The 26,193-nt window shown below is 35.2% G+C and overlaps 1 pseudogene; it reads left to right on the top strand.

The window, feature by feature from the left end:
• LOC139886313 (uncharacterized) overlaps positions 1–25,946 on the top strand; it is a 42,135-nt pseudogene extending 16,189 nt beyond the window's left edge.
• Positions 25,947–26,193: the final 247 nt, after the last annotated feature.

The following is a 26,193-nucleotide window of genomic DNA, read 5'->3' as shown; positions in this document are numbered from 1 at the left end:
TAATTTTGTAGTGACCCGAACTTTTCCATGTTTATATATATTAATTGAGATTGATATTTACATGATTAAATGTTTCCAACATGTTAAGCAATCAAACTTGTTAAGACTTGATTAATTGAAATATGTTTCATATAGACAATTGACCACCCAAGTTGATCGGTGATTCACGAACGTTAAAACTTGTAAAAACTATATGATGACATATATATGGATATATATATATAGTTAACATGATACTATGATAAGAAAACATATCATAAAGTATATTAACAATGAACTACATATGTAAAAACAAGACTACTAACTTAATGATTTTTAAACGAGACATATATGTAACGATTATCGTTGTAAAGACATTTAATGTATATATATCATATTAAGAGATATTCATACATGATAATATCATGATAATATAATAATTTAAAATCTCATTTGATATTATAAACATTGGGTTAACAACATTTAACAAGATCGTTAACCTAAAGGTTTCAAAACAACACTTACATGTAACGACTAACGATGACTTAACGACTCAGTTAAAATGTATATACATGTAGTGTTTTAATATGTATTTATACACTTTTGAAAGACTTCAATACACTTATCAAAATACTTCTACTTAACAAAAATGCTTACAATTACATCCTCGTTCAGTTTCATCAACAATTCTACTCGTATGCACCCGTATTCGTACTCGTACAATACACAGCTTTTAGATGTATGTACTATTGGTATATACACTCCAATGATCAGCTCTTAGCAGCCCATGTGAGTCACCTAACACATGTGGGAACCATCATTTGGCAACTAGCATGAAATATCTCATAAAATTACAAAAATATGAGTAATCATTCATGACTTATTTACATGAAAACAAAATTACATATCCTTTATATCTAATCCATACACCAACGACCAAAAACACCTACAAACACTTTCATTCTTCAATTTTCTTCATCTAATTGATCTCTCTCAAGTTCTATCTTCAAGTTCTAAGTGTTCTTAATAAATTCCAAAAGTTCTAGTTTCATAAAATCAAGAATACTTTCAAGTTTGCTAGCTCACTTCCAATCTTGTAAGGTGATCATCCAACCTCAAGAAATCTTTGTTTCTTACAGTAGGTTATCATTCTAATACAAGGTAATAATCATATTCAAACTTTGGTTCAATTTCTATAACTATAACAATCTTATTTCAAGTGATGATCTTACTTGAACTTGTTTTCGTGTCATGATTCTGCTTCAAGAACTTCGAGCCATCCAAGGATCCATTGAAGCTAGATCCATTTTTCTCTTTTCCAGTAGGTTTATCCAAGGAAATTAAGGTAGTAATGATGTTCATAACATCATTCGATTCATACATATAAAGCTATCTTATTCGAAGGTTTAAACTTGTAATCACTAGAACATAGTTTAGTTAATTCTAAACTTGTTCGCAAACAAAAGTTAATCCTTCTAACTTGACTTTTAAAATCAACTAAACACATGTTCTATATCTATATGATATGCTAACTTAATGATTTAAAACCTGGAAACACGAAAAACACCGTAAAACCGGATTTACGCCGTCGTAGTAACACCGCGGGCTGTTTTGGGTTAGTTAATTAAAAACTATGATAAACTTTGATTTAAAAGTTGTTATTCTGAGAAAATGATTTTTATTATGAACATGAAACTATATCCAAAAATTATGGTTAAACTCAAAGTGGAAGTATGTTTTCTAAAATGGTCATCTAGACGTCGTTCTTTCGACTGAAATGACTACCTTTACAAAAACGACTTGTAACTTATTTTTCCGACTATAAACCTATACTTTTTCTGTTTAGATTCATAAAATAGAGTTCAATATGAAACCATAGCAATTTGATTCACTCAAAACGGATTTAAAATGAAGAAGTTATGGGTAAAACAAGATTGGATAATTTTTCTCATTTTAGCTACGTGAAAATTGGTAACAAATCTATTCCAACCATAACTTAATCAACTTGTATTGTATATTATGTAATCTTGAGATACCATAGACACGTATACAATGTTTCGACCTATCATGTCGACACATCTATATATATTTCGGAACAACCATAGACACTCTATATGTGAATGTTGGAGTTAGCTATACAGGGTTGAGGTTGATTCCAAAATATATATAGTTTGAGTTGTGATCAATACTGAGATACGTATACACTGGGTCGTGGATTGATTCAAGATAATATTTATCGATTTATTTCTGTACATCTAACTGTGGACAACTAGTTATAGGTTACTAACGAGGACAGCTGACTTAATAAACTTAAAACATCAAAATATATTAAAAGTGTTGTAAATATATTTTGAACATACTTTAATATATATGTATATATTGTTATAGGTTCGTGAATCAACAGTGGCCAAGTCTTACTTCCCGACGAAGTAAAAATCTGTGAAAGTGAGTTATAGTCCCACTTTTAAAATCTAATATTTTTGGGATGAGAATACATGCAGGTTTTATAAATGATTTACAAAATAGACACAAGTACGTGAAACTACATTCTATGGTTGAATTATCGAAATCGAATATGCCCCTTTTTATTAAGTCTGGTAATCTAAGAATTAGGGAACAGACACCCTAATTGACGCGAATCCTAAAGATAGATCTATTGGGCCTAACAAACCCCATCCAAAGTACCGGATGCTTTAGTACTTCGAAATTTATATCATATCCGAAGGGTGTCCCGGAATGATGGGGATATTCTTATATATGCATCTTGTTATTGTCGGTTACCAGGTGTTCACCATATGAATGATTTTTATCTCTATGTATGGGATGTGTATTGAAATATGAAATCTTGTGGTCTATTGTTACGATTTGATATATATAGGTTAAACCTATAACTCACCAACATTTTTGTTGACGTTTTAAGCATGTTTATTCTCAGGTGATTATTAAGAGCTTCCGCTGTCGCATACTTAAATAAGGACAAGATTTGGAGTCCATGCTTGTATGATATTGTGTAAAAACTGCATTCAAGAAACTTATTTTGTTGTAACATATTTGTATTGTAAACCATTATGTAATGGTCGTGTGTAAACAGGATATTTTAGATTATTATTATTTGATAATCTACGTAAAGCTTTTTAAACCTTTATTGATGAAATAAAGGTTATGGTTTGTTTAAAAATGAATGCAGTCTTTGAAAAACGTCTCATATAGAGGTCAAAACCTCGCAACGAAATCAATTAATATGGAACGTTTTTAATCAATAAGAACGGGACATTTCAGTTGGTATCCGAGCGTTGGTCTTAGAGAACCAGAAAATTTGCATTAGTGTGTCTTATCGAGTTTGTTAGGATGCATTAGTGAGTCTGGACTTCGACCGTGTTTTCTTTAAAAATGATTGCTTAACATTTTTGTTGGAAACTATATATTTTTAACATATGAATATTATGTGATATATTAATCTCTTAACGTGTTTGATATTATGTGATAGATGTCTACCTCTAGAACAAGTCCCATTGACTCACCTAATAATAATGAAGAGTCAAATGTAAATTGGAATGATTTGTGGACTGATTCACAAGTTCCCGAAGAGGAACCGGAAGAAGAGTCGGAACCGGAAGAAGAATCGGAACCGGAAGAAGAATCGGAACCGGATGAAGAAATAGAACCGGTGGGGGAAATAATAAAACGGTTAAGTAAAAGAAAATCCTCAACCAACCGACCAAAGTTAATTATGGTCAATGGTGTTTCCGCTAAGGAAGCAAAATATTGGGAGGATTACCAATTCTCCGATGAATCGGATTCCGACGAGAATTCCGATGATGTTATAGAAATTACCCCAACTGAATTTAAAAAGGCAAAAGAAAATAATAAGGGAAAGGGCATAAAAATAGAGAAATCTAATTCCAATCCCGATGAACTTTATATGTATCGTCAACCCCCGAAGTCCTTAAGTTGTAACAATGACCCGGGAACCTCTAAACCACCAAGTTTTTCTAAACCAATGTGGACAACGACGGCTCGTATTAGGGGAACATCATATATCCCTAGAAACTTGGCAAAACGAACCAAAACCGAAGAAGAAGAAATGAGCGAGTCGGAATAAGATAGTTGTATTCGTGTGGTGTAATATATGTAATATAGTGTTCTTATGCTTTATGATATATGTAAAAATTGCTTGTATTAATAAGTATTTTTTTATGAATCTAACTCTTGTCTATTTTACAGTTTAAAAACACAAAATGGATAGACAACCCAATATTTTAAGAGACCTACCCGGAGACATGATTGATGAAATCTTGTCTAGAGTCGGCCAGAATTCTTCGGCACAACTATTTAAGGCGAGATCAGTTTGTAAGATATTCGAAGAACGTTCCAAGAATGTCTTGGTTTATAAGAGACTTTCGTTTGAAAGATGGGGGATATCACATTGGGAAACCCATAAGTTACGATGTGTTTACTTTGACGCATATATTGCGGGGAACCCAAATGCTATTTTACGCAACGGGTTAAGAAATTATTTTGACTCAATATATCCGAATATTGGACTTCGTGATTTAGAAAAAGCGGCTAACATGCAACATAAAGAAGCATGTTATGCTTACGGATTAGTAATGTTCGCTTCTCACCAAAGTGAGAACAAGAACATCGGGCTACAACTATTAAACAAAACGTTTCCACAAGTGACGGAGTCGGTAATTGGGGTAAGAAATGAGGTTTTTAGATTATTAAGGGACTATTGGACATTACGTAACCCTCGTCCCTTTGATGACGTTACAACACGCTGTCTTATCAACGGCCATAACGGTTATGTTGCACAAGACCAAGGATGGGAAGTAGTCCTAGTAAAACCAGAATGCATGACTTGTTTCTGGACGTATGAATTACGTGTCTTTATTGCCTTTGCTGAACGACTTGTGTACTAGCTAGAATTGTCTTCACAACTATCTTGTATCAAAGTTATTGTGTGCTATATTTCATGCTTTATGTAAAATAAGCGGTATTGTAAGTTTGTAAAATATTGTATAAAAGTTTGAACGCGAAATATTATTATAATCAGTTTTTCATATAGAATTGTAGTAGTTGAATTGTATATTAGCTACTAAGTATGAACTTAACGGGTTGGTACTACCCGAATTTAAACTTATAAAACGCTAATATGAAGAAAAAGCTTTTATAAATGAGTTCATATTATGCTACGAAATACTATTAACTACTCTTAATATTCTGTATGATTAACTTGTTCCATTTAACTGATTTGAAGGAAATGGCACCGACTACTCGACACACCGTGAATATGAATGAAGAGGAATTCCGTACTTTTCTAGCTTCAAACATAGCCGCAGTACAGGCTGCGCTACATACCAACAATAACCTTGGATCTAGCAGTACAGGAAATCGTGTAGGATGCACCTACAAAGAATTCACTGCCTGCAAACCTTTGGAATTTGATGGAACCGAAGGACCGATCGGATTGAAACGGTGGACCGAGAAGGTTGAATCGGTGTTTGCCATAAGTAAGTGTACTGAAGAGGACAAAGTGAAGTACGCTACGCATACCTTCACAGGTTCTGCGTTAACATGGTGGAATACCTATCTAGAGTAAGTGGGACAAGACGATGCGTACGCACTACCGTGGTCAGCATTCAAGCACTTGATGAACGAGAAGTACCGTCCCAGAACCGAGGTCAATAAGCTCAAGACAGAACTTAGAGGGTTACGAACCCAAGGATTTGATATTACCACGTACGAAAGACGATTCACAGAATTGTGCCTATTGTGTCCGGGAGCATTCGAAGATGAGGAAGAGAAGATCGACGCGTTTGTGAAAGGATTACCGGAAAGAATCCAAGAAGATATAAGTTCACACGAGCCCGCCTCCATACAACAGGCATGTAGAATGGCTCACAAACTCGTGAACCAAATTGAAGAAAGAATTAAAGAACAGACTGCTGAAGAGGCCAATGTGAAGCAAGTCAAAAGAAAGTGGGAGGAAAACGGTGATAAGAATCACCAATACAACAACAACAGCAATTACAACAATAATCGCAACAATTATCCCAACAATCGCAACATCAATCGCAACTACAACAAACGGCCCAACAACAACAACAACAACAACAACAACAGCAACTACAACAATCATCCCAACAACAATAATAACCGCAACAACAACAACAATCAGAAGCAGCTATGCCAAAGGTGTGAAAAGAATCACTCGGGGTTCTGCACCAAATTTTGCAACAAGTGTAAAAGAAATGGTCATAGCGCGGCGAAGTGTGAGGTCTACGGACCAGGGGTTAATAGAACGAAAGGAACAAATGGTGTCGGAACGAGTAATGGCGGAGCAAGTAGTGTCGGAGCAAGTTATGCCACTGTAGTTTGTTATAAATGTGGAAAACCAGGCCACATTATTAGAAATTGCCCGAACCAGGAGAACACGAATGGACAAGGCCGTGGAAGAGTTTTCAATATTAATGCGGCAGAGGCACAGGAAGACCCGGAGCTTGTTACGGGTACGTTTCTTATTGACAATAAATCTGCTTACGTTTTATTTGATTCGGGTGCGGATAGAAGCTATATGAGTAGAGATTTTTGTGCTAAATTAAGTTGTCCATTGACGCCTTTGGATAGTAAATTTTTACTCGAATTAGCAAATGGTAAATTAATTTCAGCAGATAATATATGTCGGAATCGAGAAATTAAACTGGTTAGCGAAACATTTAAGATTGATTTGATACCAGTAGAGTTAGGGAGTTTTGATGTGATAATCGGTATGGACTGGTTGAAAGAAGTGAAAGCGGAGATCGTTTGTTACAAAAATGCAATTCGCATTATACGAGAAAAAGGAAAACCCTTAATGGTGTACGGAGAAAAGGGCAACACGAAGCTACATCTTATTAGTAATTTGAAGGCACAAAAACTAATAAGAAAAGGTTGCTATGCTGTTCTAGCACACGTCGAGAAAGTACAAACTGAAGAAAAGAGCATCAATGATGTTCCCGTCGCAAAAGAATTTCCTGATGTATTTCCGAAAGAATTACCGGGATTACCCCCACATCGATCCGTTGAATTTCAAATAGATCTTGTACCAGGATCTGCACCAATAGCTCGTGCTCCTTACAGACTCGCACCCAGCGAGATGAAAGAACTACAAAGCCAATTACAAGAACTTTTAGAGCGTGGTTTCATTCGACCAAGCACATCACCGTGGGGAGCTCCTGTTTTGTTTGTCAAGAAGAAAGATGGTACATTCAGGTTGTGTATCGACTACCGAGAGTTGAACAAACTTACCATCAAGAACCGCTACCCACTACCGAGAATCGATGACTTATTTGATCAACTACAAGGCTCGTCTGTTTATTCAAAGATTGACTTACGTTCCGGGTATCATCAAATGCGGGTGAAAGAAGATGATATTCCAAAGACTGCTTTCAGAACACGTTACGGTCATTACGAGTTTATGGTCATGCCGTTTGGTTTAACTAATGCACCAGCTATGTTCATGGACCTTATGAACCGAGTGTGTGGATCATACCTTGACAAGTTTGTCATTGTTTTCATTGATGACATACTTATTTACTCAAAGAATGACCAAGAACACGGTGAACATTTGAGAAAGGTGTTAGAAGTATTGAGGAAGGAAGAATTGTACGCTAAGTTTTCAAAGTGTGCATTTTGGTTGGAAGAAGTTCAATTCCTCGGTCACATAGTGAACAAAGAAGGTATTAAGGTGGATCCTGCAAAGATAGAAACTGTTGAAAAGTGGGAAACCCCGAAAACTCCGAAACACATACGCCAGTTTTTAGGACTAGCTGGTTACTACAGAAGGTTCATCCAAGACTTTTCCAGAATAGCAAAACCCTTGACTGCATTAACGCATAAAGGGAAGAAATTTGAATGGAATGATGAACAAGAGAAAGCGTTTCAGTTATTGAAGAAAAAGCTAACTACGGCACCTATATTGTCATTGCCTGAAGGGAATGATGATTTTGTGATTTATTGTGATGCATCAAAGCAAGGTCTTGGTTGTGTATTAATGCAACGAACGAAGGTGATTGCTTATGCGTTTAGACAATTGAAGATTCACGAACAAAATTATACAACGCATGATTTGGAATTAGGCGCGGTTGTTTTTGCATTAAAGACTTGGAGGCACTACTTATATGGGGTCAAAAGTATTATATATACCGACCACAAAAGTCTTCAACACATATTTAATCAGAAACAACTGAATATGAGGCAGCGTAGGTGGATTGAATTATTGAATGATTACGACTTTGAGATTCGTTACCACCCGGGGAAGGCAAATGTGGTAGCCGATGCCTTGAGCAGGAAGGACAGAGAACCCATTCGAGTAAAATCTATGAATATAATGATTCATAATAACATTACTACTCAAATAAAGGAGGCGCAACAAGGAGTTTTAAAAGAGGGAAATTTAAAGGATGAAATACCCAAAGGATCGGAGAAGCATCTTAATATTCGGGAAGACGGAACCCGGTATAGGGCTGAAAGGATTTGGGTACCAAAATTTGGAGATATGAGAGAAATGGTACTTAGAGAAGCTCATAAAACCAGATACTCAATACATCCTGGAACGGGGAAGATGTACAAGGATCTCAAGAAACATTTTTGGTGGCCGGGTATGAAAGCCGATGTTGCTAAATACGTAGGAGAATGTTTGACGTGTTCTAAGGTCAAAGCTGAGCATCAGAAACCATCAGGTCTACTTCAACAACCCGAAATCCCGGAATGGAAATGGGAAAACATTACCATGGATTTCATCACTAAATTGCCAAGGACTGCAAGTGGTTTTGATACTATTTGGGTAATAGTTGACCGTCTCACCAAATCAGCACACTTCTTGCCAATAAGAGAAGATGACAAGATGGAGAAGTTAGCACGACTGTATTTGAAGGAAGTCATCTCCAGACATGGAATACCAATCTCTATTATCTCTGATAGGGATGGCAGATTTATTTCAAGATTCTGGCAGACATTACAGCAAGCATTAGGAACTCGTCTAGACATGAGTACTGCCTATCATCCACAAACTGATGGGCAGAGCGAAAGGACGATACAAACGCTTGAAGACATGCTACGAGCATGTGTTATTGATTTCGGAAACAGTTGGGATCGACATCTACCGTTAGCAGAATTTTCCTACAACAACAGCTACCATTCAAGCATTGAGATGGCGCCATTTGAAGCACTTTATGGTAGAAAGTGCAGGTCTCCGATTTGTTGGAGTGAAGTGGGGGATAGACAAATTACGGGTCCGGAGATTATACAAGAAACTACCGAGAAGATCATCCAAATTCAACAACGGTTGAAAACCGCCCAAAGTCGACAAAAGAGCTACGCTGACATTAAAAGAAAAGATATAGAATTTGAAATTGGAGAGATGGTCATGCTTAAAGTTGCACCTTGGAAAGGCGTTGTTCGATTTGGTAAACGAGGGAAATTAAATCCAAGGTATATTGGACCATTCAAGATTATTGATCGTGTCGGACCAGTAGCTTACCGACTAGAGTTACCTCAACAACTCGCGGCTGTACATAACACTTTCCACGTCTCGAATTTAAAGAAATGTTTTGCTAAAGAAGATCTCACTATTCCGTTAGATGAAATCCAAATCAACGAAAAACTTCAATTCATCGAAGAACCCGTCGAAATAATGGATCGTGAGGTTAAAAGACTTAAGCAAAACAAGATACCAATTGTTAAGGTTCGATGGAATGCTCGTAGAGGACCCGAGTTCACCTGGGAGCGTGAAGATCAGATGAAGAAGAAATACCCGCATCTATTTCCAGAAGATTCGACAACACCTTCAACAGCTTAAAATTTCGGGACGAAATTTATTTAACGGGTAGGTACTGTAGTGACCCGAACTTTTCCATGTTTATATATATTAATTGAGATTGATATTTACGTGATTAAATGTTTCCAACATGTTAAGCAATCAAACTTGTTAAGACTTGATTAATTGAAATATGTTTCATATAGACAATTGACTACCCAAGTTGATCGGTGATTCACGAACGTTAAAACTTGTAAAAACTATATGATGACATATATATGGATATATATATATAGTTAACATGATACTATGATAAGAAAACATATCATAAAGTATATTAACAATGAACTACATATGTAAAAACAAGACTACTAACTTAATGATTTTTAAACGAGACATATATGTAACGATTATCGTTGTAAAGACATTTAATGTATATATATCATATTAAGAGATATTCATACATGATAATATCATGATAATATAATAATTTAAAATCTCATTTGATATTATAAACATTGGGTTAACAACATTTAACAAGATCGTTAACCTAAAGGTTTCAAAACAACACTTACATGTAACGACTAACGATGACTTAACGACTCAGTTAAAATGTATATACATGTAGTGTTTTAATATGTATTTATACACTTTTGAAAGACTTCAATACACTTATCAAAATACTTCTACTTAACAAAAATGCTTACAATTACATCCTCGTTCAGTTTCATCAACAATTCTACTCGTATGCACCCGTATTCGTACTCGTACAATACACAGCTTTTAGATGTATGTACTATTGGTATATACACTCCAATGATCAGCTCTTAGTAGCCCATGTGAGTCACCTAACACATGTGGGAACCATCATTTGGCAACTAGCATGAAATATCTCATAAAATTACAAAAATATGAGTAATCATTCATGACTTATTTACATGAAAACAAAATTACATATCCTTTATATCTAATCCATACACCAACGACCAAAAACACCTAAAAACACTTTCATTCTTCAATTTTCTTCATCTAATTGATCTCTCTCAAGTTCTATCTTCAAGTTCTAAGTGTTCTTCATAAATTCCAAAAGTTCTAGTTTCATAAAATCAAGAATACTTTCAAGTTTGCTAGCTCACTTCCAATCTTGTAAGGTGATCATCCAACCTCAAGAAATCTTTATTTCTTACAGTAGGTTATCATTCTAATACAAGGTAATAATCATATTCAAACTTTGGTTCAATTTCTATAACTATAACAATCTTATTTCAAGTGATGATCTTACTTGAACTTGTTTTCGTGTCATGATTCTGCTTCAAGAACTTCGAGCCATCCAAGGATCCATTGAAGCTAGATCCATTTTTCTCTTTTCCAGTAGGTTTATCCAAGGAAATTAAGGTAGTAATGATGTTCATAACATCATTCGATTCATACATATAAAGCTATCTTATTCGAAGGTTTAAACTTGTAATCACTAGAACATAGTTTAGTTAATTCTAAACTTGTTCGCAAACAAAAGTTAATCCTTCTAACTTGACTTTTAAAATCAACTAAACACATGTTCTATATCTATATGATATGCTAACTTAATGATTTAAAACCTGGAAACACGAAAAACACCGTAAAACCGGATTTACGCCGTCGTAGTAACACCGCGGGCTGTTTTGGGTTAGTTAATTAAAAACTATGATAAACTTTGATTTAAAAGTTGTTATTCTGAGAAAATGATTTTTATTATGAACATGAAACTATATCCAAAAATTATGGTTAAACTCAAAGTGGAAGTATGTTTTCTAAAATGGTCATCTAGACGTCGTTCTTTCGACTGAAATGACTACCTTTACAAAAATGACTTGTAACTTATTTTTCCGACTATAAACCTATACTTTTTCTGTTTAGATTCATAAAATAGAGTTCAATATGAAACCATAGCAATTTGATTCACTCAAAACGGATTTAAAATGAAGAAGTTATGGGTAAAACAAGATTGGATAATTTTTCTCATTTTAGCTACGTGAAAATTGGTAACAAATCTATTCCAACCATAACTTAATCAACTTGTATTGTATATTATGTAATCTTGAGATACCATAGACACGTATACAATGTTTCGACCTATCATGTCGACACATCTATATATATTTCGGAACAACCATAGACACTCTATATGTGAATGTTGGAGTTAGCTATACAGGGTTGAGGTTGATTCCAAAATATATATAGTTTGAGTTGTGATCAATACTGAGATACGTATACACTGGGTCGTGGATTGATTCAAGATAATATTTATCGATTTATTTCTGTACATCTAACTGTGGACAACTAGTTATAGGTTACTAACGAGGACAGCTGACTTAATAAACTTAAAACATCAAAATATATTAAAAGTGTTGTAAATATATTTTGAACATACTTTAATATATATGTATATATTGTTATAGGTTCGTGAATCAACAGTGGCCAAGTCTTACTTCCCGACGAAGTAAAAATCTGTGAAAGTGAGTTATAGTCCCACTTTTAAAATCTAATATTTTTGGGATGAGAATACATGCAGGTTTTATAAATGATTTACAAAATAGACACAAGTACGTGAAACTACATTCTATGGTTGAATTATCGAAATCGAATATGCCCCTTTTTATTAAGTCTGGTAATCTAAGAATTAGGGAACAGACACCCTAATTGACGCGAATCCTAAAGATAGATCTATTGGGCCTAACAAACCCCATCCAAAGTACCGGATGCTTTAGTACTTCGAAATTTATATCATATCCGAAGGGTGTCCCGGAATGATGGGGATATTCTTATATATGCATCTTGTTATTGTCGGTTACCAGGTGTTCACCATATGAATGATTTTTATCTCTATGTATGGGATGTGTATTGAAATATGAAATCTTGTGGTCTATTGTTACGATTTGATATATATAGGTTAAACCTATAACTCACCAACATTTTTGTTGACGTTTTAAGCATGTTTATTCTCAGGTGATTATTAAGAGCTTCCGCTGTCGCATACTTAAATAAGGACAAGATTTGGAGTCCATGCTTGTATGATATTGTGTAAAAACTGCATTCAAGAAACTTATTTTGTTGTAACATATTTGTATTGTAAACCATTATGTAATGGTCGTGTGTAAACAGGATATTTTAGATTATCATTATTTGATAATCTACGTAAAGCTTTTTAAACCTTTATTGATGAAATAAAGGTTATGGTTTGTTTAAAAATGAATGCAGTCTTTGAAAAACGTCTCATATAGAGGTCAAAACCTCGCAACGAAATCAATTAATATGGAACATTTTTAATCAATAAGAACGGGACATTTCAAATTTAAATGATTTAAAACCCGGAAACATGATAAACACCATAAAACTGGATATACGCCGTCGTAGTAAAACCGGGGGCTGTTTTGGTTGGGATAATTAAAAGCTAAGAAGAACTTTGATTTAAAAGCTATACTTTTGGAAAAATGATTTTTCTTATGAACATGAAACTATATCCAAAAATCATGGTTAAACTCAAAGTGAAAGTATGTTTTTCAAAATGGTCATCAAGATGTCGTTCTTTCGACGGAAATGACTACCTCTTTCAAAAACGACTTGTAACTTGTATTTCCGACTATAAACTTATACTTTTTCTATTTAGATTCATAAAGTTAAGTTCAATACAAAACCGTGGCCACTGGAATCACTCAAAACGGATTAGAAACGAAGAAATGGCGAGTAAAACAAGATTGATAAAAACTACTCATTTTACCTACGTGAAAGTTAGTAATAAATCTATTCCAACCATAACCTAATCAACTTATATTGTATATTATGTAATCTTGAGATACCATAGACACGTATACAATGTTTCGACCTATCATGTCGACCCATATATATATATATATATATATATATATATATATTGCGGAACAACCATAGACACTCTATATGTGAATGTTGGAGTTAGCTATACAGGGTTGAGGTTGATTCCAAAATATATATATAGTTTGAGTTGTGATCAATACTGAGATACGTATACACTGGGTCGTGGATTGATTCAAGATAATATTTATCGATTTATTTCTGTACATCTAACTGTGGACAACTAGTTGTAGGTTACTAACGAGGACAGCTGACTTAATAAACTTAAAACATCAAAATGTATTAAAAGTATTGTAAATATATTTTGAACATACTTTGATATATATGTATATATTGTTATAGGTTCGTGAATCAACCAGTGGCCAAGTCTTACTTCCCGACGAAGTAAAAATCTGTGAAAGTGAGTTATAGTCCCACTTTTAAAATCTAATATTTTTGGGATGAGAATACATGCAGGTTTTATAAATGATTTACAAAATAGACACAAGTACGTGAAACTACATTCTATGGTTGAATTATCGAAATTGAATATTCCCCTTTTTATTAAGTCTGGTAATCTAAGAATTAGGGAACAGACACCCTAATTGACGCGAATCCTAAAGATAGATCTATTGGGCCTAACAAACCCCATCCAAAGTACCAGATGCTTTAGTACTTCGAAATTTATATCATATCCGAAGGGTGTCCCGGAATGATGGGGATATTCTTATATATGCATCTTGTTAATGTCGGTTATCAGGTGTTCACCATATGAATGATTTTTATCTCTATATATGGGATGTGTATTGAAATATGAAATCTTGTGGTCTATTGTTACGATTTGATATATACAGGTTAAACCTATAACTCACCAACATTTTTGTTGACGTTTAAAGCATGTTTATCCTTAGGTGAATACTAAGAGCTTCTGCTGTTGCATACTAAAATAAGGACAAGATTTGGAGTCCATGTTTGTATGATATTGTGTAAAAACTGCATTCAAGAAACTGATTTCGATGTAACATATTTGTATTGTAAACTATTATGTAATGGTCGTGTGTAAACAGGATATTTTAGATTATCATTATTTGATAATCTACGTAAAGCTTTTTAAACCTTTATTTATGAAATAAAGGTTATGGTTTGTTTTAAAAATGAATGCAGTCTTTGAAAAAACGTCTCATATAGAGGTCAAAACCTCGCAATGAAATCAATTAATATGGAACGTTTTTAATCAATAAGAACGGGACATTTCAGTTGGTATCAGAGCGTTGGTCTTAGAGAACCAGAATTTTGCATTAATGTGTCTTATCGAGTTTGTTAGGATGCATTAGTGAGTCTGGACTTCGACCGTGTTTACTTGAAAAATGATTGCTTAACAAATTTTGTTGGAAACTATATATTTTTAACATGTGAATATTATGTGATATATTAATCTCTTAACGTGTTTGATATTATGTGATAGATGTCTACCTCTAATACAAGTCCCATTGACTCACCTAATAATAATGAAGAGTTAAATGTAATTTGGAATGATTCGTGGACTGATTCACAAGTTCCCGAAGTGGAACCGGAAGAAGAATCGGAACCGGAAGAAGAATCGGAACCGGAGGAGGAGGAACCGGAAGAAGAAATAGAACCGGTGGGGGAAATAATAAAATGGTTAAGTAAAAGAAAATCCTCAACCAACCGACCAAGGTTAATTATGGTCAACGGTGTTTCCGCCAAGGAAGCAAAATATTGGGAGGATTACCAATTCTCCGATGAATCGGATCCCGACGAGGATTCCGATGATGTTATAGAAATTACCCCAACTGAATTTAAAAAGGCAAAAGAGAACAATAAGGGAAAGCGCATAAAAATAGAGAAATCTGATTCCAACCCCGATGAACTTTATATGTATCGTCAACACCCGTATTTCTTAAGTTGTAACAATAACCCGGGAACCTCTAAACCACCAGGTTTTTCTAGACCAATGTGGAAAACGACGGCTCGTATTAGGGGAACATCATATATCCCTAAAAACTTAGCAAAAAGAACCAAGTTCGAAAAAGAAGAAACGAGTGAGTCGGAATAAGATAGTTGTATTTGTGCGGTGTAATATACGTAATATAGTGTGCTTATGCTTTACGATATATGTAAAAATTGCTTGTATTAATAAGTATCTTTTATGAATCTAACTCTTGTCTATTTTACAGTATAAAAACACAAAATGGATAGACAACCTAATATTTTAGAAGACTTACCCGGAGACATGATTGATGAAATCTTGTCTAGAGTCGGTCAGAATTCCTCGGCACAACTATTTATGGCAAAATCAGTTTGTAAGACATTCGAAGAACGTTCCAAGAATGCCTTGGTTTATAAAAGGCTTTCGTTTGAAAGATGGGGGATATCACATTGGGAAACCCATAAGTTACGATGTGTTTACTTTGACGCATATATTGCGGGGAACCCAAATGCTATTTTACGCAACGGGTTAAGAAATTATTTTGACTCAATGTATCCGAATATAGGACTTCATGATTTAGAAAAAGCGGCTAACATGCAACATAAAGAAGCATGTTATGCTTACGGGTTAGTAATGTTCCTTCTCACCAAAGTGAGAAAAAGAACATCGGGCTACAACTATTAAACAAAACGTTCCCACAAGTGACGGAGTCGGTAATTGGGGTAAGAAATGAGGTTTTTAGGTTATTACGAGACTGTTGGTCATTACGTAACCTTCGTCCTTTTGAAGACGTTACAACACGTTGTCATACTATCGGTCACAACGGTTACGTTCCACAAGACTAAGGATGGGAATTGGTATTAGTAAAACCAGAATGCATGACTTGTTTCTAGACGTATAAATTACGTGTCTTTGTTGTCTTTGCCGAACGCCTTATTTATTAACTAGAATTATCTTCGCAACTACTTTGTATCAAATTTTTATGTGCTATATTTCATGCTATATGTAAAATAGCGGTATTGTAAGTTTGCAAGTTATTGTATAAAGGTTTGAATATGATATATATTTTTTTGTGATTAGTTTTTCATATAGAATTGTAGTAGTTGAAATGGTATGTTAGCTACTAAGTATGAACTTAACGGGTAGGTACTACCCAAATTAAAGAGTATAAAATGCTAATATGAAGAAAGAGCTTTTATAAATAAGTTCATAATACGCTAAGAAATACTATTGACTACTCTTGATATTCTATATGATTAACTCGTTTCATTTGACTATTTTGAAGGAAATGGCACCGACTACTCGACACACCTTGAATATGATTGAAGAGGAATTTCGTGCCTTTCTTGTTTCAAACATAGCCGCAGTACAGGCTGCGCTACATACCAACAATAACCTTGGATCTAGCAGTACAGGAAATCGTGTAGGATGCACCTACAAAGAATTCACTGCCTGCAAACCTTTAGAATTTGATGGAACCGGAGGACCGATCGGATTGAAACGGTGGACCGAGAAGGTCGAATCGGTGTTTGCCATAAGTAAGTGTACTAAAGAGGACAAAGTGAAGTACGCTACTCATACCTTCACAGGTTCTGCGTTAACATGGTGGAATACCTATCTAGAGCAAGTGGGACAAGATGATGCTTACGCACTACCGTGGTCAGCATTCAAGCACTTGATGAACGAGAAGTACCGTCCCAGAACCGAGGTCAATAAGCTCAAGACAGAACTTAGAGGGTTACGAACCCAAGGATTTGATATTACCACGTACGAAAGACGATTCACAGAATTATGCCTATTGTGTCCTGGAGCGTTCGAAGATGAGGAAGAGAAGATCGACGCGTTTGTGAAAGGATTACCGGAAAGAATCCAAGAAGATATAATTTCACACGAGCCCGCCTCCATACAACAGGCATGTAGAATGGCTCACAAACTAGTGAACCAGATTGAAGAAAGAATTAAAGAACAGACTGCTGAAGAGGCCAATGTGAAGCAAGTCAAAAGAAAGTGGGAGGAAAACGGTGATAAGAATCACCAATACAACAACAACAGCAATTACAACAATAATCGCATCAACTATCCTAACAATCGCAACATCAATCGCAACTACAACAAACGACCCAACAACAACAACAACAACAACAACAACAACAACAGCAACTACAACAATCATCTTAACAACAATAATAACCGCAACAACAACAACAATCAGAAGCAGCTATGCCAAAGGTGTGAAAAGTATCACTCGGGGTTCTGCACCAAATTTTGCAACAAGTGTAAAAGAAATGGTCATAGCGCGGAAGTGTGAGGTCTACGGACCAGGGGTTAACAGAACGAAAGGAACAAATGGTGTCGGAACGAGTAATGGCGGAGCAAGTTATGCCAATGTAGTTTGTTATAAATGTGGAAAACCGGGCCACATTATTAGAAATTGCCCGAACCAGGAGAACACGAATGGACAAGGCCGCAGAAGAGTTTTCAATATTAATGCGGCAGAGGCACAGGAAGACCCGGAGCTTGTTATGGGTACGTTTCTTATTGACAATAAATCTGCTTACGTTTTATTTGATTCGGGTGCGGATAGAAGCTATATGAGTAGAGATTTTTGTGCTAAATTAAGTTGTCCATTGACGCCTTTGGATAGTAAATTTTTACTCAAATTAGCAAATGGTAAATTAATTTCAGCAGATAATATATGTCGGAATCGAGAAATTAAACTGTTTAGCGAAACATTTAAGATTGACTTGATACCAGTAGAGTTAGGGAGTTTTGATGTGATAATCGGTATGGACTGGTTGAAAGAAGTGAAAGCAGAGATCGTTTGTTACAAAAATGCAATTCGCATTATACGAGAAAAAGGAAAACCCTTAATGGTGTACGGAGAAAAGGGCAGCACGAAGCTACATCTTATTAGTAATTTGAAGGCACAAAAACTAATAAGAAAAGGTTGCTATGCTGTTCTATCACACGTCGAGAAAGTACAAACTGAAGAAAAGAGCATCAATGATGTTCCCGTCGCAAAAGAATTTCCCGATGTATTTTCGAAAGAATTACCGGGATTACCCCCACATCGATCCGTTGAATTTCAAATAGATCTTGTACCTGGAGCTGCACCAATAGCTCGTGCTCCTTACAGACTCGCACCCAGCGAGATGAAAGAACTGCAAAGCCAATTACAAGAACTTTTAGAGCGTGGTTTCATTCAACCGAGCACATCACCGTGGGGAGCTCCTGTTTTGTTTGTCAAGAAGAAAGATGGTACATTCAGGTTGTGTATCGACTAACGAGAGTTGAACAAACTTACCATCAAGAACCGCTACCCACTACCGAGAATCGACGACTTATTTGATCAACTACAAGGCTCGTCTGTTTATTCAAAGATTGACTTACGTTCCGGGTATCATCAAATGCGGGTGAAAGAAGATGATATTCCAAAGACTGCTTTCAGAACACGTTACGGTCATTACGAATTTATGGTCATGCCGTTTGGTTTAACTAATGCACCAGCTGTGTTCATGGACCTTATGAACCGAGTGTGTGGACCATACCTTGACAAGTTTGTCATTGTTTTCATTGATGACATACTTATTTACTCAAAGAATGACCAAGAACACGGTGAACATTTGAGAAAGGTGTTAGAAGTATTGAGGGAGGAAGAATTGTACGCTAATTTTTCAAAGTGTGCATTTTGGTTGGAAGAAGTTCAATTCCTCGGTCACATAGTGAACAAAGAAGGTATTAAGGTGGATCCGGCAAAGATAGAAACTGTTGAAAAGTGGGAAACCCCGAAAACTCCGAAACACATACGCCAGTTTTTAGGACTAGCTGGTTACTACAGAAGGTTCATCCAAGACTTTTCCAGAATAGCAAAACCCTTGACTGCATTAACGCATAAAGGGAAGAAATTTGAATGAAATGATGAACAAGAGAAAGCGTTTCAGTTATTGAAGAAAAAGCTAACTACGGCACCTATATTGTCATTGCCTGAAGGGAATGATGATTTTGTGATTTATTGTGACGCATCAAAGCAAGGTCTCGGTTGTGTATTAATGCAACGAACGAAGGTGATTGCTTATGCGTCTAGACAATTGAAAATTCACGAACAAAATTATACGACGCATGATTTGAAATTAGGCGCGGTTGTTTTTGCATTAAAGACTTGGAGGCACTACTTATATGGGGTCAAAAGTATTATATATACCGACCACAAAAGTCTTCAACACATATTTAATCAGAAACAACTGAATATGAGGTAGCGTAGGTGGATTGAATTGTTGAATGATTACGACTTTGAGATTCGTTACCACCCGGGGAAGGCAAATGTGGTAGCCGACGCCTTGAGCAGGAAGGACAGAGAACCCATTCGAGTAAAATCTATGAATATAATGATTCACAATAACCTTACTACTCAAATAAAGGAGGCGCAACAAGGAGTTTTAAAAGAGGGAAACTTAAAGGATAAAATACCCAAAGGATCGGAGAAGCATCTTAATATTCGGGAAGACGGAACCCGGTATAGGGCTGAAAGGATTTGGGTACCAAAATTTGGAGATATGAGAGAAATGGTACTTAGAGAAGCTCGTAAAACCAGATACTCAATACATCCTGGAACGGGGAAGATGTACAAGGATCTCAAGAAACATTTTTGGTGGCCGGGTATGAAAACCGATGTTGCTAAATACGTAGGAGAATGTTTGACGTGTTCTAAGGTCAAAGCTGAGCATCAGAAACCATCAGGTCTACTTCAACAACCCGAAATCCCGGAATGGAAATGGGAAAACATTACCATGGATTTCATCACTAAATTACCAAGGACTGCAAGTGGTTTTGATACTATTTGGGTAATAGTTGATCGTCTCACCAAATCAGCACACTTCCTACCAATAAGAGAAGATGACAAGATGGATAAGTTAGCACAGCTGTATTTGAAGGAAGTCATCTCCAGACATGGAATATCAATCTCTATTATCTCTGATAGGGATGGCAGATTTATTTCAAGATTCTGGCAGACATTACATCAAGCATTAGGAACTCGTCTAGACATGAGTACTGCCTATCATCCACAAACTGATGGGCAGAGCGAAAGGACGATACAAACGCTTGAAGACATGCTACGAGCATGTGTTATTGATTTCAGAAACAGTTGGGATCGACACCTACCGTTAGCAGAATTTTCCTACAACAACAGTTATCATTCTAGTATTGAGATGGCGCTATTTGAGGCACTTTATGGTAGAAAGTGCAGGTCTCTGATTTGTTGGAATGAAGTAGGGGATAGACAGATTACGGGTCCGGAGATAATACAAGAAACTACCGAGAAAATCATCCAAATTCAACAAAGATTGAAAACCGCCCAGAGTCTACAAAAGAGCTACGCGGACAGTAAAAGAAAAGATATAGAGTTTGAAATTAGAGAAATGGTCATGCTTAAGGTTTCACCTTGGAAAGGCGTTGTTCGATTTGGTAAACGGGGGAAACTAAATCCAAGGTACATTGGACCATTCAAGATTATAGATCGTGTCGGACCAGTAGCTTATCAACTGGAGCTACCTCAACAACTCACGGCTGTACATAACACTTTCCACGTCTCAAATTTGAAGAAATGTTTTGCTAAAGAAGATCTCACTATTCCGTTGGACGAAATCCAAATCAATGAAAAACTTCAATTCATTAAAGAACCCGTCGAAATAATGGATCGTGAGGTTAAGAGACTTAAACAAAACAAGATACCGATTGTTAAGGTTTGATGGAATGCTCGTAGAGGACCCGAGTTCACCGGGGAGCGTGAAGATCAGATGAAGAAGAAATACCCGCATCTATTTCTAGAAGATTCGTCAACACTTTCAACAGCTTAAAATTTCGGGATGAAATTTATTTAACGGGTAGGTACTGTAGTGACCCGAACTTTTCCATGTTTATATATATTAAATGAAATTGATATTTACATGATTAATTGTTTCCAACATGTTAAGCAAGCAAACTTATTAAGTCTTGATTAATTGGAATAGGTTTCATATAGACAAATGACCACCCAAGTTGACCGGTGATTCACGAACGTTAAAACTTCTAAAAACTATACGGTGACATATATATGGTTATATATAGTTAACATTATAAGTATGTATCTCATTAGGTATTTTAACAATGAGTTATATACATAAAAATGAGACTATTAAATTAAGAAACTCGAAAACGATATATATAACGATTATCGTTATAATGTCTTACTAGGTACATATGAATCATATTAAGATATTGACACACTTGGTTAATTATGTTAAATGATAAGTAAATATATCATTAAGTGTATTAACAATGAACTACATATGTAAAAATAAGACTACTAACTTAATGATTTTGAAACGAGACATATATGTAACGATTATCGTTGTAACGACATTTAATGTATGTAGATCATATTAAGAGATATTCGTACATCATAATATCATGATAATATAATAATTTAAAATCTCATTTGATATTATAAACATTGGGTTAACAACATTTAACAAGATCGTTAACCTAAAGGTTTCAAAACAACATTTACATGTAACGACTAACGATGACTTAACGACTCAGTTAAAATGTATATACATGTAGTATTTTAATATGTATTCATACACTTTTGAAAGAATTCAAGACACTTATCAAAATACTTCTACTTAATAAAAATGCTTACAATTACATCCTCGTTCAGTTTCATCAACAAATCTACTCGTATGCACCCGTATTCGTACTCGTACAATACACAGCTTTTAGATGTATGTACTATTGGTATATACACTCCAATGATCAGCTCTTAGCAGCCCATGTGAGTCACCTAACACATTTGGGAACCATCATTTGGCAACTAGCATGAAATATCTCATAAAATTACAAAAATATGAGTAATCATTCATGACTTATTTACATGAAAACAAAATTACATATCCTTTATATCTAATCCATACACCAACGACCAAAAACACCTACAAACACTTTCATTCTTCAATTTTCTTCATCTAATTGATCTCTCTCAAGTTCTATCTTCAAGTTCTAAGTGTTCTTCATAAATTCCAAAAGTTCTAGTTTCATAAAATCAAGAATACTTCCAAGATTGCAAGTTTACTTCCAAGTTTTCTAAATCCATTCCAAGTAATCATCCAAGATCAAGAAACCTTTGTTAATTACAGTAGGTTATCTTTCTAATACAAGGTAATAATCATATTTAAACTTTAATTCAATTTCTATAACTATAACAATCTTATTTCGAGTGGAAATCTTACTTGAAATTGTTTTCGTGTCATGATTCTGCTTCAAGAACTTTCAAGCCATCCAAGGATCCTTTGAAGCTAGATCCATTTTTCTCATTTCCAGTAGGTTTATCCAAGGAACTTGAGGTAGTAATGATGTTCATAACATCATTCGATTCATACATAAAAAGCTGTCTTATTCAACGTTATAAACTTGTAATCACTAGAACATAGTTTAGTTAATTCTAAACTTGTTCGCAAATAAAGTTAATCCTTCTAACTAGACTTTTAAAATCAACTAAACACATATTCTATATCTATATGATATGCTAACTTAAATGATTTAAAACCCGAAAACATGATAAACACCATAAAACTGGATATACGCCGTCGTAGTAAAACCGGGGGCTGTTTTGGTTGGGATAATTAAAAGCTAAGAAGAACTTTGATTTAAAAGCTATACTTCTGGAAAAATGATTTTTCTTATGAACATGAAACTATATCCAAAAATCATGGTTAAACTCAAAGTGAAATTATGTTTTTCAAAATGGTCATCAAGATGTCGTTCTTTCGACGGAAATGACTACCTCTTTCAAAAACAACTTGTAACTTGTATTTCCGACTATAAACTTATACTTTTTCTACTTAGATTCATAAAGTTAAGTTCTATACGAAACCGTGGCCACTGGAATCACTCAAAACGGATTAGAAACGAAGAAATGGCGAGTAAAACAAGATTGATAAAAACTACTCATTTTACCTACGTGAAAGTTAGTAATAAATCTATTCCAACCATGACCTAATCAACTTATAATGTATATTATGTAATCTTGAGATACCATAGACACGTATACAATGTTTCGACCTATCATGTCGACCCATCTATATATATATATTGCGGAACAACCATAGACACTCTATATGTGAATGTTGGAGTTAGCTATACAGGGTTGAGGTTGATTCCAAAATATATATATAGTTTGAGTTGTGATCAATACTGAGATACGTATACACTGGGTCGTGGATTGATTCAAGATAATATTTATCGATTTATTTCTGTACATCTAACTGTGGATAACTAGTTGTAGGTTACTAACGAGGACAGCTGACTTAATAAACATAAAACATCAAAATGTATTAAAAGTATTGTAAATATATTTTGAACATACTTTGATATATATGTATATATTATTATAGGTTCGTGAATCAACCAGTGGCCAAGTCTTACTTCCCAACGAAGTAAAAATCTGTGAAAGTGATTTATAGTCCCACTTTTAAAATCTAATATTTTTGGGATGAGAATACATGCAGGTTTTATAAATGATTTACAAAATAGACACAAGTACGTGAAACTACATTCTATGGTTGAATTATCGAAATTGAATATGCCCCTTTTTATTAAGTCTGGTAATCTAAGAATTAGGGAACAAACACCCTAATTGACGCGAATCCTAAAGATAGATCTATTGGGCCTAACAAACCCCATCCAAAGTACCGGATGCTTTAGTACTTCGAAATTTATATCATATCCGAAGGGTGTCCCGGAATGATGGGGATATTCTTATATATGCATCTTGTTAATGTCGGTTACCAGGTGTTCACCATATGAATGATTTTTATCTCTATGTATGGGATGTGTATTGAAATATGAAATCTTGTGGTCTATTGTTACGATTTGATATATATAGGTTAAACCTATAACTCACCAACATTTTTGTTGACGTTTAAAGCATGTTTATTCTCAGGTGAATACTAAGAGCTTCCGCTGTTGCATACTAAAATAAGGACAAGATTTGGAGTCCATGTTTGTACGATATTGTGTAAAAACTGCATTCAAGAAACTGATTTCGATGTAACATATTTGTATTGTAAACCATTATGTAATGGTCGTGTGTAAACAGGATATTTTAGATTATCATTATTTGATAATCTACGTAAAGCTTTTTAAACCTTTATTTATGAAATAAAGGTTATGGTTTGTTTTAAAAATGAATGCAGTCTTTGAAAAAACGTCTCATATAGAGGTCAAAACCTCGCAACGAAATCAATTAATATGGAACGTTTTTAATCAATAAGAACGGGATATTTCATCCGGGGGAGTCGAGATGGTATTTAACGCGTCCGTGGGAGTAGCATGGAATGAACCGACTAAGGGGGTGATTGTTGGAGCTAGTCGGTTCATTGTGTGCCACATCGAAAAGTGAAAGAAACACATGTGCATATATAAGCTTATGGGAACCTCCCTCTATCACCAATTAGTTTAAGAGTAATGTGGAACTCATGAGCTTATATGTTGTACATGGTGGTGGATCTGAAAAACTATCCTAGAAACTGAACCATCCCCACTTTTAGCAGTTCATCTAGTTGACATCTTATATAGCTACTGTTACACTCTTAGACTATACAATTATAGAGGTTGGGAATCAGACCCAATGGGTTCAACCATAATGGTTTTAAGCATATCAAACGTTTTGGATCAAAGTGGTCAACCCGAGACTGTTTCAGAAACTGTGTCTAGCTTACTGTTTGGAACAAACTTGTTCGCCTGATTTTCGACACATGGGCGGATCACAATTCGGTCTGGGAGCTCTTGATGATGTTGTGAGCTTGTTATCTCTTGAAATGGATGCTTTGATTTGCAGTCTTTGTGATCTGTACAGGATGATGAAAGCGGGGTTAAAAGAAGTGAAGATGGAAAAAGTGCGCAGTGTGAAAAAGATGGAAACGAAGGGAAATTAATTTCTGTGAGAGAAAAGTTTTTTTTATGTGTTGGGTGCATGAACAACCACCGGAGGCTTGGTCATCATTGCCGGATTTGGTGATGGCCGAAAAGAATGCGGCGATGTTTTATGCGGGCAATAGAAAGGATGCTTGTGGAGACGAAAAGGAGGTGGAAAATAGGGGAAGGTTATAATCGAAGAGGTCATGTGAGCCATTATGTTAGTGCACACTTCGATTATTTGTGTCAAAATTACAGGTTGTATGGCGTATATATACTTGTCCTAGAGTTTGTATCTTATATTCTTATGGTTCTAGCTTTTAAGAATTGTTGTTTGAAACTTATGACATTAGATTCAGAGGCGGATCCACTGTATCTTCAGCGATAGCACGTGCAACCAGTCAATATAGTAGATGAAGTGTAAATTTTTTTAAGGTTTTCTTTAATATATGAAAGTGCAACCAGTTTATTTTTTCACTTTAATGGAAGAGTTGCAGCTTATTTTTAGGAGGAAGAAGACTTGTTAATTTTAGGATGAAGATAACTGTTAAACTTAATTGAAATGTATTGTTTATTGCTTGCCCTATCTCATACGAACATACATCAATATATAAAGTAAAACTCTAGCTAAGGCAAAAGGGCTCAGCCCAATAGACACAATATA

This window comes from Rutidosis leptorrhynchoides, chromosome 1, assembly GCF_046630445.1.
Source record: "Rutidosis leptorrhynchoides isolate AG116_Rl617_1_P2 chromosome 1, CSIRO_AGI_Rlap_v1, whole genome shotgun sequence".
Lineage (NCBI taxonomy): Eukaryota > Viridiplantae > Streptophyta > Magnoliopsida > Asterales > Asteraceae > Rutidosis > Rutidosis leptorrhynchoides.
The sequence above is the reverse complement of the archived record's forward strand: the minus strand, read 5'-3'. Positions and strand labels throughout refer to the sequence as shown.